Source organism: Hibiscus syriacus, unplaced genomic scaffold (assembly GCF_006381635.1).
Source record: "Hibiscus syriacus cultivar Baekdansim isolate YM2019G1 unplaced genomic scaffold, ASM638163v2 tig00116951_pilon, whole genome shotgun sequence".
NCBI lineage: Eukaryota > Viridiplantae > Streptophyta > Magnoliopsida > Malvales > Malvaceae > Hibiscus > Hibiscus syriacus.
The window spans coordinates 4,509,216-4,521,949 of record NW_024063482.1 but is presented as its reverse complement, the minus strand read 5'-3'; positions in this window follow the sequence as shown (position 1 = coordinate 4,521,949).

The following is a 12,734-nucleotide window of genomic DNA, read 5'->3' as shown; positions in this document are numbered from 1 at the left end:
CTGAAAGTAATATTAGAGAACGACTTGACCGAGAATTGGCGTGTAATTTATGGATGCAATCTTTCCCAGACTATTCTTTAACGCACCTTTTGTATGTTTTCTGTAACATTTCAAATCAAGGTCAGTGACTAAATTACAAATTTTAAAAGTTTGTTGCTCAATTTAGAAATAAATTAAAAGTATCGGGAGTTAAGTAAAGAATTTTAATATTGGATTAAATAGCAAAGATTGATGAACTAAAGGGGCAAAATGGTCTTTTCATGGGGAAATATTTTTATCTTCCCTTTTTGAGTATTATAAAACGTGGGGAATATGAGAAAGTTCCAGACTTCTCTTCTTCATTCTCTTCTTTTCCACCGTGAAGCCATAAGCAAAGGTAAGATCTCTTGTTAGTTGATATTTAGCTGAATTTAGGATTTGGTTATGATTATTGGATGATAATTAAGCTTAAGGAAAGCTTAAATCATCTTAAAAACAAATGATGGTGGAATTAAGAGAGATTAAAGATTAAGAGTTTTTGAATGAAATTTTGAAATATAGTTCATTACTCAAATTGGAAGTTGAATTTGACTTGTCATCTATGAGAATAAGAAGCTAGAAGTGTTAGAATTAAGTTTGGGTAACATGGAAAAATTGATATGATTCTTGAATGCTATGTGGAGGAGTGGATTTTTAAGTTAAAGAGATATTGAATGAAAATTTATTAGTTTAGGTATGTATATTTGAGTTAAGAATATTAAAGGAAGTGAAATAGGAAGTGTGGAACTGAAAATGAAGTTATTTTCGAGCTCAAAATGTGATTTCTGGGCTAGGGGAATCGGTACCCATACAAGGGGAACCGATACCCCCTCAAACGAACCAGAATTTTTAGAATGTCATGGGGGAACCGATACCCCCACAGGAGGGAACCGATTCCCCCTAAAGGAAAGTTGTGAATATTGGTTTAATAGGTTCGTGTAAGTTGCTAGTATCCAATTACAAGGTGTAGGTATCTAATAATTGCCTTAAAATGTACATTTATGTAAATTCCAAGCGTAAAGCAATTCCGGAATATTTGGCAAGTAAGATCGATCAAGGAAAAGATAAGAGATCGGTATTGACTAGTGAGGCCAGGTGAGTGCATATTATTATAATATACATATTGAATATGGAAATTGGACTTGCGACAAGTTTGTTTCCAATATGATTGTAGGAGTAGAAGTATGATTATGTTTGATATTGTGTGAATATGTTTTGTTCGTATTATATGTTATGTGGTATGAATTTATATGATATTATTATAGGAAAATTGTTATATGAACATGTGATATAAGTTATAGGATCACAAATTATGTAAGGTAACCACGACTTATGTGTTAACAAGAGAAAGTGACAAAATATGGAACAAGATATAAATTACCCGATTTAGATATAAGGGAATTGGTGGAATCAACTTAAGGGATTAAATAAAATGTAAGATAAGTTAAATAACATTGACCTATAGAACAGTATGAGATTAATATATATATATATATATATATATATATATATATATATTAGGAGATATTGATAGAACTGGTTATAGGGATATGTAAGACCAATTATATGGTAAAGATCTATGAAGCTATAGGAAGATGTTATAGGAGCTTTTGATGATAATTTATTAGAAGACTTGCATATGTGATAAGTATGTGAAACTGAATTAGGTAAACATGTGTAAAGGTTATATAAATAATAGAAATATAAATGAGACAAGTAAGTAATGATATGATCAATTATGGGAAATTGTGCATTAGAGTTATAAGATTTATGGAGAATGGAGGAAAACTAGATAAGACTGAACTATAAAAGGAACTGAGAATAATATATCACTTAGGAGATTTGGATATAAAGTGATGATATGCACATAGAATATAAAATGCATATTTATAAATATGACCATGAATGATGTGAATAGGAATAATTTAAGTACTATATAACTATGAGTATTTGAATATGTATCTAGGTGATATGATGTATGAGGTCGTATGAAATATTATAAGACTCTGTGATTATATGAGAAATCAAATAGGTACAGGTGAATTATATGGAAATGAACTACGTGAATGGGTGTGATCTTATGAAAATTTATGATGAGCCATGTGAATAAACTATAAGATTATGTGTATATGTAATTATGAAAAGTCATAATAATAGAATGTAAGCAAGGTGTCAAGAAATGTAAAATGACACGAAAAGTTATATAAGCTATGTGATATGTGAAAGTGAACTATATGTTATGTGAAATGATAAGTATAAAAGAAAATGTCCATGTTATGTGTCTTGAGAGCTAGGGGTGTAGTTGGCATGCCAAGAGTCGAGGGTCTTCGCGGTCCTTCGGGATATATATATATTCTTTGGAACATGTGTGAAGTCTTGTGAGACACATACTTGATCCATAGTATATCTATATGATTTTTAAGGAATGATATGTGGTCCTTATGGACATTATTATATGGCACTACGGTGCAATTCTATGCGGCACTTTGGTGAAATTCTACGTGGCACTTCGGTGCAATTATATAAGCTGTGGTGACAGTATTAGTGCACAACCTCTATAGACTCACATGTGTACATGGACTAATAAAGGAAATAATATAAAAGAACCTTGCATGATAGTATGTGATTGGTTTGTAATCTTTATGGTGTGAAGTGATATATCTGATATGATGATGTGTATATAGCTTGGTTAAGAGGAATTGATGCAAGAACATATGACAAAAAGATAAAGAACGAAAATAAGACTAATAAAGAGATAATAATAAACACCTTACATATGATTTACATGTTTTGTGCTATGAAACCTGTCATAAGAATATGTGAATGATGTGTGTGTACAAGTGGATAGTGGTTGCATGACAGAATGTCTGATTTTGTATGATATAATAAGTATAGATTATGAATGCATTAGTAGTGGTTATATGTTTTTATGCCTCACTAAGTTATCGACTTAGCGTGTGAGTGTTTCACACGTAGGTTTCGGAAAGCTAAAAGACAAGTGAAGAGGAGCAAGACCGGTCAGTTACTTCTTATTGAAGATCAGATCAGAAAAGATGTCTTGAATTAGATGTATTTTGTATATTGAATATAGTTGGCATGTACTAATTGATTGAGTTAAACAAACCGTTGTGACTTTAATGAAAGTTTTAAATATTCTCGAGTTTTTGTCATGAGTCAAAGTTTGAAAAGTCAATATGACACCTCGGACTCGTATCCGGGTCGGGTACGGGTTGGGGTGTTACATTTTCTCTAACATTGTCCATTACTAGTAGACACTACAACAAGGAAAACTATTTCACGAAGATGACACTTTAAATTCGAAGCTTCATGGCTGCTTGAGGACTCTTGTGAAGAAGAAGTAATTTGAATTTGGACAATGACTGAAGGCTCTGCCCCCAAAAACTAAGCAGTATTAGCCACGGCCTTGATACTTGGTTCAAGAATATTTGTTGCTACAAGTGTTAAAAATTCAAAGCATTGAAAATCAAAGCATTCAAAGCAGCCGGCTGAATTTCAAATTGGATGACTTATTTTCTTCAATCAAGTGGGGCGGCTTGAATTCAAAGTTAGGCAACCCATTTTTTTGAGTTTAAGCAATAGTTAATTTTTAGTCATTGCACTTTAGGGTATTTTCAAATATTAGTCTCTAAGCTTCAACTATAAATACCCTAGCTCATTTAGCTTCTAAACCATCCCAAAATCCCAAATCATTTCTTTCTCTCAATACTAGAGAGCTTTCTTGTGAGTAGTGAGTGTTTTGTAAACACCTGTAAATATTCTCTCTTAGAAAAAGATCTGCAGCAGTCTGGAGACGTAGGCATAATTGGGTGAACTCCGTTATCAATTCTGGGTATTATTTTTCTGTTTTTATTTCGCATTCTCACTAATATGGTTATAGGGAAATTACTCGTTTACTCGTTTATTTCTCAACAACTAGTATCATAGCTTTTGGTTGTGAATTTTGTCAATTTTTTACGAGATTACTATTCATTACTATTCACTCGCAAGAATTGTCAGAAACGATCCAAACGAAGCCATATTCTAGTGGGAGCGATGGTTACAGACGAAGGGAAGGTGAAAATTAAAAAGTTCGATGGTGCAGACTTTGACTTTTGGAAGATGCAGATTGAAGATTTTTTGTACCAGAAAAATCTATATCAACCTCTCTCAGGAAAGCAACCAGAGGGCATGAAGAATGAAGATTAAGCTCTTCTCAATAGACAAGCCCTCGGAGTTATCCGACTGACGTTATCCCGCAATGTTGCTTTCAACATAGCAAAGGAAAATACCATGGCATGTCTTATGGCGGCTCTCTCCAGTATGTATGAGAATCTATCAGCCTCAAACAAAGTTCATTTGATGAGGCTGTAGATGCTCGTTTTGTCCGAGCTTATAGCAGATTAGACAATTCGAATCAAGCCCAACATGATATTTAATCCAACACGTGCTCAGTTGGATTAGGCCACTAAGACAGGCAGTTTTGAGCAGAAAAGAGAGGAACGGTTTTGTAGAGAGTGGGGGGTATTTTGAGTTATCAAAAAACTGTAAATGGAGGGGGAGGTCAGTTTTTTTAACTACTGGAAACCATCAGAAAGGGGATACTTCACGGGGAGAGAACAGATAGAACAGGGAGGATAGAGAAAAACAGAGACCATTCTAAAAAAAACAACATTTTCGATATTACAAGGTCAAGCATTGTAACAGAGGGGGGGAATCGTCGTTTTTCAGGAAAGCAATAACAAGCAAAGAGCCATTCTTTTGGTATATTCTCTCTTTATTTCAAATTCTAGTAATTTGTATGAGTGTTTTTATTTCTAAACCAAAAAAAAAAACAAACTAAAGGTAAGGAAGATAGAAATAGACAGTTAGATTTACCTCTGGTTCTGTTTGATTGATTGTCAAGGTCAGTTTTGCTGCGTCCAGGTTGGGTTTTCTGTCCCGTTTGGTTCATTTTTCTTTGGGTGTTTAGGGTCCGAAGCTCTCGAGTTCCTGGTCTGAGATTGGTTTCAACACCGAGTCATGTTGGCTTCTACGTTTTGAAATCTTGTTTAGACTAGAAGCAAAATCAGAAGAGAGTTAGGAAAGGTTCAGCTTAGCTTACCTTACTGGTTTAGGCCCTCGTCGGAGTCTATAGGCGGCATTGGTCGTTTCGTTTTGGTTGAGGGTTAGAGAGGAAGGAGGCGTCTAGGCTCATTAGGTCGGTTCGGTGCTTCATCGTTGGTGACTATCACGGTGGTCGGGGAGGTGAATCATGCCCGTATAGGGCTTTAAGGTTATCACAGGGTAGAGAGATCGGGCGTAGAGAGAGGAGAAGAAGAGAGCATTGCGGCTGTGTGTTTAGTTTAGAGTTAGGTTAGGTTTGTTATTTAGGTTATATGTTAAAATTTTAGGGTTAATTAGCTTTTAGCCACCGAGTCCTTAGAATTTCGTTTATCCCTATAGTTCTTGTGTTTGTTTTCATTTTGGTCCCCAAACCGAATGTTTTCCTATTCCAATTTTGCATCTTTATTTTATGCGTTTTAATTTTCAGTCCCAAATGTTATGTTATTTAGTTTTTGTTATTTTAGACATTTAACTTCTGAATGGTTGCATGTTCGTTTAGTCCATAAATCACATTTGCATATTTATAGTTTTGTCTCTTTATTTTACCCGCATCTAATTTTAGCCCTAAGTATTCTGTATTTAATCTTTGCTGTTTTAAACATTAAATTGTTAATTTTTGCATGTTACTTTTAGTCCTAGGTAGAAGTTTGCATGTATCTAATTATGTCTATTTATTTTATTTTTCATTTAATTCGTCCTAAATATTGATTTTGTTTAATTTACGTTGTTTTGATATTAGACTTTAAGGTTTTTGCATGTCACATTTTAGTCAGGTGGGTATGTTATTTTAAGTTTATGTGATGTTGCATATTTGGCATAACATTTTCTCGGTTTTCATTTAGTTTTACAAGTGGTCTCATTTTATGTTGATCTTGGTAATGTAATGCATTGATAGTTTTTTTTTATGGTCTTTGTTTAATGGTAATTTTAGCTTTAGATTTATTTACTTATTTATTTTAATCGCATGTTTAATTAATTTTTACATGACATCATTTTTGCATAATTTGCATGATAGCCTCACTTGCATAACTCGACATATTCATAATTGGATTAGGGGTAACATACTTTTAATTTAAAATTATTTCAAAGGGGGCTGTCATAACTGATTTGAAGTCCGCTTCTAATGATTTTAAATTAAAAGTGTATCCCGAAAGTGAAACCAAAAAATTGATTCGTCGCCTAAAATTTGGGAACGAGAGAAAAGAAATGTTCGTTTATTTAAATATATCGAGAAAGGTTTGTTAACTTTTAAGATCTGGTCTCGTATTTGTAAATAATCGAACATTCTTTATCTTTCTAAAACGATTCGGTAAATTTAATTTAATTTATTTGAGTGCTTTCGAATGTTTTAAATTTAAATTTTTATTTTATGGGATCAAAAATTAAAATAAATTCGAATTTGTAAAGTTCATTGCAAAGACGTTAATTAATCGACTAGGTACCGATTTAGGGCGTTGTGGGGGTGCTAATCCTTCCCTACACGTAACCGACTCTCGAACTCGGATTTTGGTAACGCAGACCTCAATTTGTTGTTTTAATTAAAATTAATTTTTATTTAAAATGACATCATTTTTGGGTGCCCATCACACCCTAATCAAAGATTGGTGGCGACTCTTTGAATTGTATTTTTTTTCGATCGTAAGGAAATCTAAAAATTTCGAAACGAGAGGTCTTTTAAATCGCATTTGTTTTTAAATTAAAAAGAGATAATTAAGAATTAATGTGGTTTTTAAAATCTCACCGTTTTTCACCTTTTAAGAAAAGAATCGTTTCAACAGCTTGGCGACTCTGCTGGGGACTTTTTTTAGAGAGTCAAGCCGATAGTCGATTAATTAATTGTCTTTGCAATTGAAAATTACAAATTCGTTTTAATTTGATTTTTGATCCCTTGTTTGGTTTTTAATAAGTTTTGTTTGTATTTTGATTTCTTTAATTTAATTTGATTGACAATTAAATAGTTGTACTGATCTGTTTGTTAATGATTTCAGATTAATTGTGTGAATTTAGGAAATTTGAGTGTTTTTATTGTTTGTTTTTTTTTTTCGCTTTCCTCACACACTGCACAGCTGCATTGTCATAACATGAGCTAAAACCCCGCTCCGTCCTATTTAAGTAGGAGTGAGAGACTATGCCCTCGTGTGGTTTTCACCTCTGCATGGGATAGTGGATCGCTCCTGGAGCTCACGCCTTATGGTCCTCGTGATGGTAATCACCTCCGCATGGACATAAGGAGGTGTGTTCCCTCGAAATTGAACTCGATCCCCTAAAGCCTGTGATGGGCCAGGATTGAGGGTTCGGCAGCCCAAGGGGGCGCCGGCAAGGACAATTCGAGAACCTATTGCTTTAGAACCTAACCCGGCATATAGTGAACGTAGAGCCCGAACTTAGGTTGAACCAAACCCGAATCTTAAGAATCCCGTGAGGAGGGTACACAAGGAAAAGCTTTTTTTTGAGTCATTTATTTTCGTTTTTTTTTCGAATAAACGCATGCGAACTAGGTATCATGCGGTTAGGTTTATTTTGAATAAGCATGAATTAGATATCATGCGGTTAGGATTTCTTTTTTGTGGATAACAAAGCATGGGGGTAGATATCATGTTGGGTAGGATCTGATAAAGCATGATTGGTAGCCAGCATGTGGGTAGGATTTTTGAATAAATTATTATCCCGACTTAATGGCTTTATGTTTACTAACCGATCTTTTGTTATCTTTGCCTTGTTTTTTTTTTATGTTTTGCATTGCACGATCCATTACATGGTGTTGATTTGGGGTCGATGTCCATATAGAAGGCCAGTAATATGGAACGAACGGTTCAGAGAGAGGTTGAGGACAATGCAGATGTTTTGAGGTGGTCGGAACAGTCCCAATTGACCAATGGAGACAGCGTGATGCCTGGATATGTGTCAGAGTTATTTGGTTACACTCACATCAACGTACGCCAGAATGATCTGAGTGAGCTAAGAGAGATATGGGGAAGATGGGAAGCAGCTGATAAGGAGATGTTTTATCAGTTGTACGGCGATATTCCTTATCTTCTGGATGTTTCTATTGACCGAAATCTGTTTAGAGCGTTGGCGCAGTTCTGGAATCCGGCTTATAGCTGTTTCACATTTGGTAGAGTAGACCTGACACCAACAATAGAGGAGTATCAAGCATTGGTTCGTTGTCCGAGGTCCCAGATGGATAGAGTATATACCAAGCTGCCAGTCACTCCTTCATTTAAGAAGAAATTACTATTGATGACCGGAATGAGTGAAGATTGGGTAATCAGAAACATTAAGAAGAAGGGAGAGAGTGAGTGCATCTCTTGGGCTGCTCTGAAAGAAGTAATTGCTCATCATCCTGATAAGAGAAAGAAGCTTGACTTGTTTGCTTTAGGGATTTATGGGCTCGTTATTTTTCCAAAAGTGTTAGGATATGTAGACATATCAGTTGTTGACCTGTTTGAAAGATTAGACAAGCGCGTGGATCCTGTTCCAGCTATTCTAGCTGAGACATTCCGGTCTTTGAGTTCTTGTAGGCGCGAGGGAGAAGGACGCTTTATAGGATGTGCGCCTTTGCTGCTAGTGTGGATTTTGAGTCATTTTAAACATGTTGAAAGAGCACCAGGACGAGTATTTTTAGACGGTTTCTCACCTTTGAAAGATTTTCTTTCTAAAGAGTGGCCTGGGGGTTTCACTGAAGAAAAATGGACGGTCATCTTCAAGGATATCAGAGATGGAGATATTTTGTGGCGAGCTTCGTGGAATACCTCTTCGGATATACTTTACAGATGTGGAGAGCGAGATTGGGTTCCTTTGCCAGGTATATGGGGCTCTGTTGGGTATGCACCGCTACTAGTTTCCAAACAGTATGGGTCAAGGCAGTTCATTCCAGCCACATGGGACTTGGTAGGGTCGGATTTTGCATTCAAAGGAGATCAGTATAAGGGTAAAGTTAAAGGGGTTGCTGAGGCCTGGAAGCAAACTCGTCGCGTGAATTTGTTTACCTATGATCTCGAGTTGTCTCAAGAGTACGAGCAGGAGAAGCGGTCGAGTAAATGAAATATCCCGATGGTGAATCCTGAAAATATTCAGCCGGTGGAGGAACATTTGAGAGTGGTGCCATCTCCATTAGAGTTAGCCAAGTGCGATTTCGAAGCAGAACGGAGACAATGGAGAATGACTTTGCAGAAGCTAGAAGATGAAGTGTATCAAAAAGGATTGGAGATTGACATTCAGAAGAGTAGAGCAGATCGAATTGAAAAAGTAGAGAAGCAACTTCGGCTAGATTTTGACGATCTTCGGTCAACTTATCAGCGAATGGTAAAAGCTCAAACAGGTTCTAGTTCGAGTAAGTCTGTTGAATTAAGGCAAGAGGTGGCGAGCCTCAAAAGATTAGCCGGAGAGAGTCAAGAAGAGCTCAAGCAAAGCAGGCACCAAGTGAAGATTTTATCGAAGGAAAATGATTCTTTAGAGCAGCGTTACAAGAGAGTCAAGCCCGAATGAGAAGTTGAAGGGGAAAATCGAATTGAAAAAGTAGAGAAGCAACTTCGGCTAGATTTTGACGATCTTCGGTCAACTTATCAGCGAATGGTAAAAGCTCAACAGTTCTAGTTCGAGTAAGTCTGTTGAATTAAGGGTGAGGTGGCGAGCCTCAAAAGATTAGCCGGAGAGAGTCAGAAGAGCTCAAGCAAAGCAGGCACCAAGTGAAGATTTTATCGAAGGAAAATGATTCTTTAGAGCAGGGTTACAAGAGAGTCAAGCCCGAATGAAGTTTGAAGGGAAAATTTCAAGTTTAGAGATCGCATTACGACGATACCGAAGCGGAAGGTAGCTCGAGCCGTGGAGGTTGAAAGTTTGAAGAGACAAGTGAGCGCTTGAAGCCATGTTCAAGAGTTTCAGAGGCAACAAGTGAGCTATCGATAGTTCCCTATGAGGGATATACAATGGCGTTTTCGATGGGAGCGAGCTCAGGCGAGAGTCAAGCAGAGAGGGACTTTATTACTTGTTACCTAAACACGCACGGGGAATAGCTCAATATTTGGTCATTTTATCTGAGGAAGCTGCTGATGTAACTGAAGAACTGGATCCTGAGGCTGAAGAAAACCAGAAGATTGTAGAGTTACTAGCACACGTACAAGAAATAGGAGAGATGGTGCAGATTTATTTGTGATATGTTTCAACTTTGTAATTGAACGTCGTTCTATAAAGAGTTGTTCTAAGGAGTCGTTCCAGATCAACACCCTGCATTTTGCATATGCATTTTTAATGCATTTAATTTTTGCATTGCATTTTATTCATTCATAATCATTCATTTATATCATTAAATAATATCAGCGAAACAAAATGACTCTGTGACAGAGTAATACTGGAAATCCAAAGTAATCTACAAAACCAGGAAGAAAGTTAAGAGACAAACTTGCCCAAATGAGAAGGCTCAGTCGGAGTTACAAGATAATATCAAGAAAATGCAAGAAGATATGATGCCAAAAGAGATGTGCATTTGCGAGTATGGGTTGGATGGAAGAAATCCAGAACATGGGAAAACCCTATGCCAGAAGGTGTAACTGAAGACCCACTTCATCATCCAGGGTTAACCCAGAACAATCTCAGAATGTTCAAGTGACCCCTGTTCATGTCGGGAAGGTGCACATTAATCCAGTCGGTGCTTCTGTTAACGTACAACCTGGATCTAGTTCGTATCAGGAAGAACATCAATACATTTTCGGACCTTGATGAAGAAGCCAAGAAGGACCAAAACAATCTGTTGGAAGAAATGGAAGCAGTTAGAAAGAGATCAGAGCCATGAAGGAAGATACCAGTGTCTATGGATTTGACGCAAAGGAGTTAAGTCTAGTTCCCGATCTAGTCTTGCCTCCAAAGTTTAAAGTTCCTGACTTGAAAAGTTTGATGGTACTAGGTGTCCCCTCTGCGCATATCACGATGTTTTGTAGGAAGATGACCGATACATAGGGGACGATCAATTGTGATACACTGCTTTCAGGAAAGCTTAACTGGCTCGGCAATCCGGTATATCCGCTGAGTAGAGCTAATATAAATCGTGGAAAGACTTGGCTAAGTCCTTTCTTGAGCAATACAACATGGAAGGTTTAGGCCCAACAGGATGATGTTGCAAGGAATGGAAAAGAAGTCTAACGAAGTTTTTAGACAATATGCTCAAAGATGGAGAGATTAGTAGTGCAAGTCCCCCGCCATTGGAATAGGAAGAAACAAATATGCTTTTGTCAACACCTTAAAGGCTCCTTTTTTCTCGCATCTTATCGGTAATCCTTATCGAAGTTTTGCTGATGTAGTGACGCAGGAAAATGATTGAAATGGCTGTTAAGAGTGGGAAGCTCGAGGAGGAAGTCTAGTAAGAGGCCACCAACGAGGAAAAAGGAAAACGAAGTCAGTAATGTGAGGCAGTACGATTCTAATAACATCACTGTTTCCCGTCCTCAAGGAGCAGGTCATCGACACAAAATGACATAGACAAGGGGCAAGGGACCAGAGGAGAGAGAGGCCTCAATTTGACCCCATCCCCAATGCTTATAGGAATTATTTCAGATTTTGTATGATCGGCATGTGGTTTCGCCGTATCACGTGACACCAATGCACCTCCTTTTCCCAATGTATGATGCTAGTGCTCAGTGGGAGTACCATGCAGGGAACCCTGGCATTCCATTGAGAATTGTACTGCTTTTAAGAAGGTTGTCCAAGCTTTGAGAACGAGGATGTCATCAACTTTGGTGACAGTGAGCAGCCAAATATAGCTCAGAATCCGTTGCCAAGCCATGCAGGGGCAGGAGTTAACGTGATTACTGAAGAGAAGGAAAGAGATTGTAAGGAATGTTAGTGATGTGGTATCACCCATGAGTTGGGTGTGGTGCAGATGGTCAAGGTAGGATTGTGAAGCCCAGTTTGACAGGTGAACAGTTTAACAGTGGAGGTATGTCTGTATCATAACAGCGAGGGACACAATATTCAGCATGTCCTGACTTCCTATCTTTTGTACAACATGATGGACAGTAAAGAAGAGTTCTTTAGAGAGATTGCTGAAGAAGAGGAAGTGGAAGTTTGCGCTTCAGAAGGATCGTCAAAGGGGTATACAATGCCAGTTGTCCCCTAATTACTCCCAAAATCGAGTTGCTGAGAAGGTACCCCGAAAGGTTATTACACCCTCCATCTCCATTCCCATATCGGGATAATAAACAAGTGCCTTGGAGTTATGATTGCCAGATGGAGATGTAACAAAAGAGAATGAGAAGAATGAGGTGGGACGCTTTACTAGAAGTGGTAGGTGTTATTCTCTTAATCCACTAAAGATCTGAGAAGAGGGTTGCAGTTGATAAAGGGAAAAAGGTTGACGTGCAGATAGAAAAGATAGCCTGTTATCAATGAACCAGTAACCAGAGAGAAGCGGTAGAATTTTTGAAGTTTTGAAACACAGTGATATGTTGTGGAACAGTTACACAAGTTGCCTGCCCGTTTTTCTGTTTTATCATTACTTTGAGTTCAGAGGCCCATAGGAATGCTCGTTAAAGGTTTGAACCAGACTTTTGTTCCGAAGAGTTGCCCATTGAAAAGTTGGATCGGTTAGTTTCCAATGTACAAGCTGATAATTTTTCTTT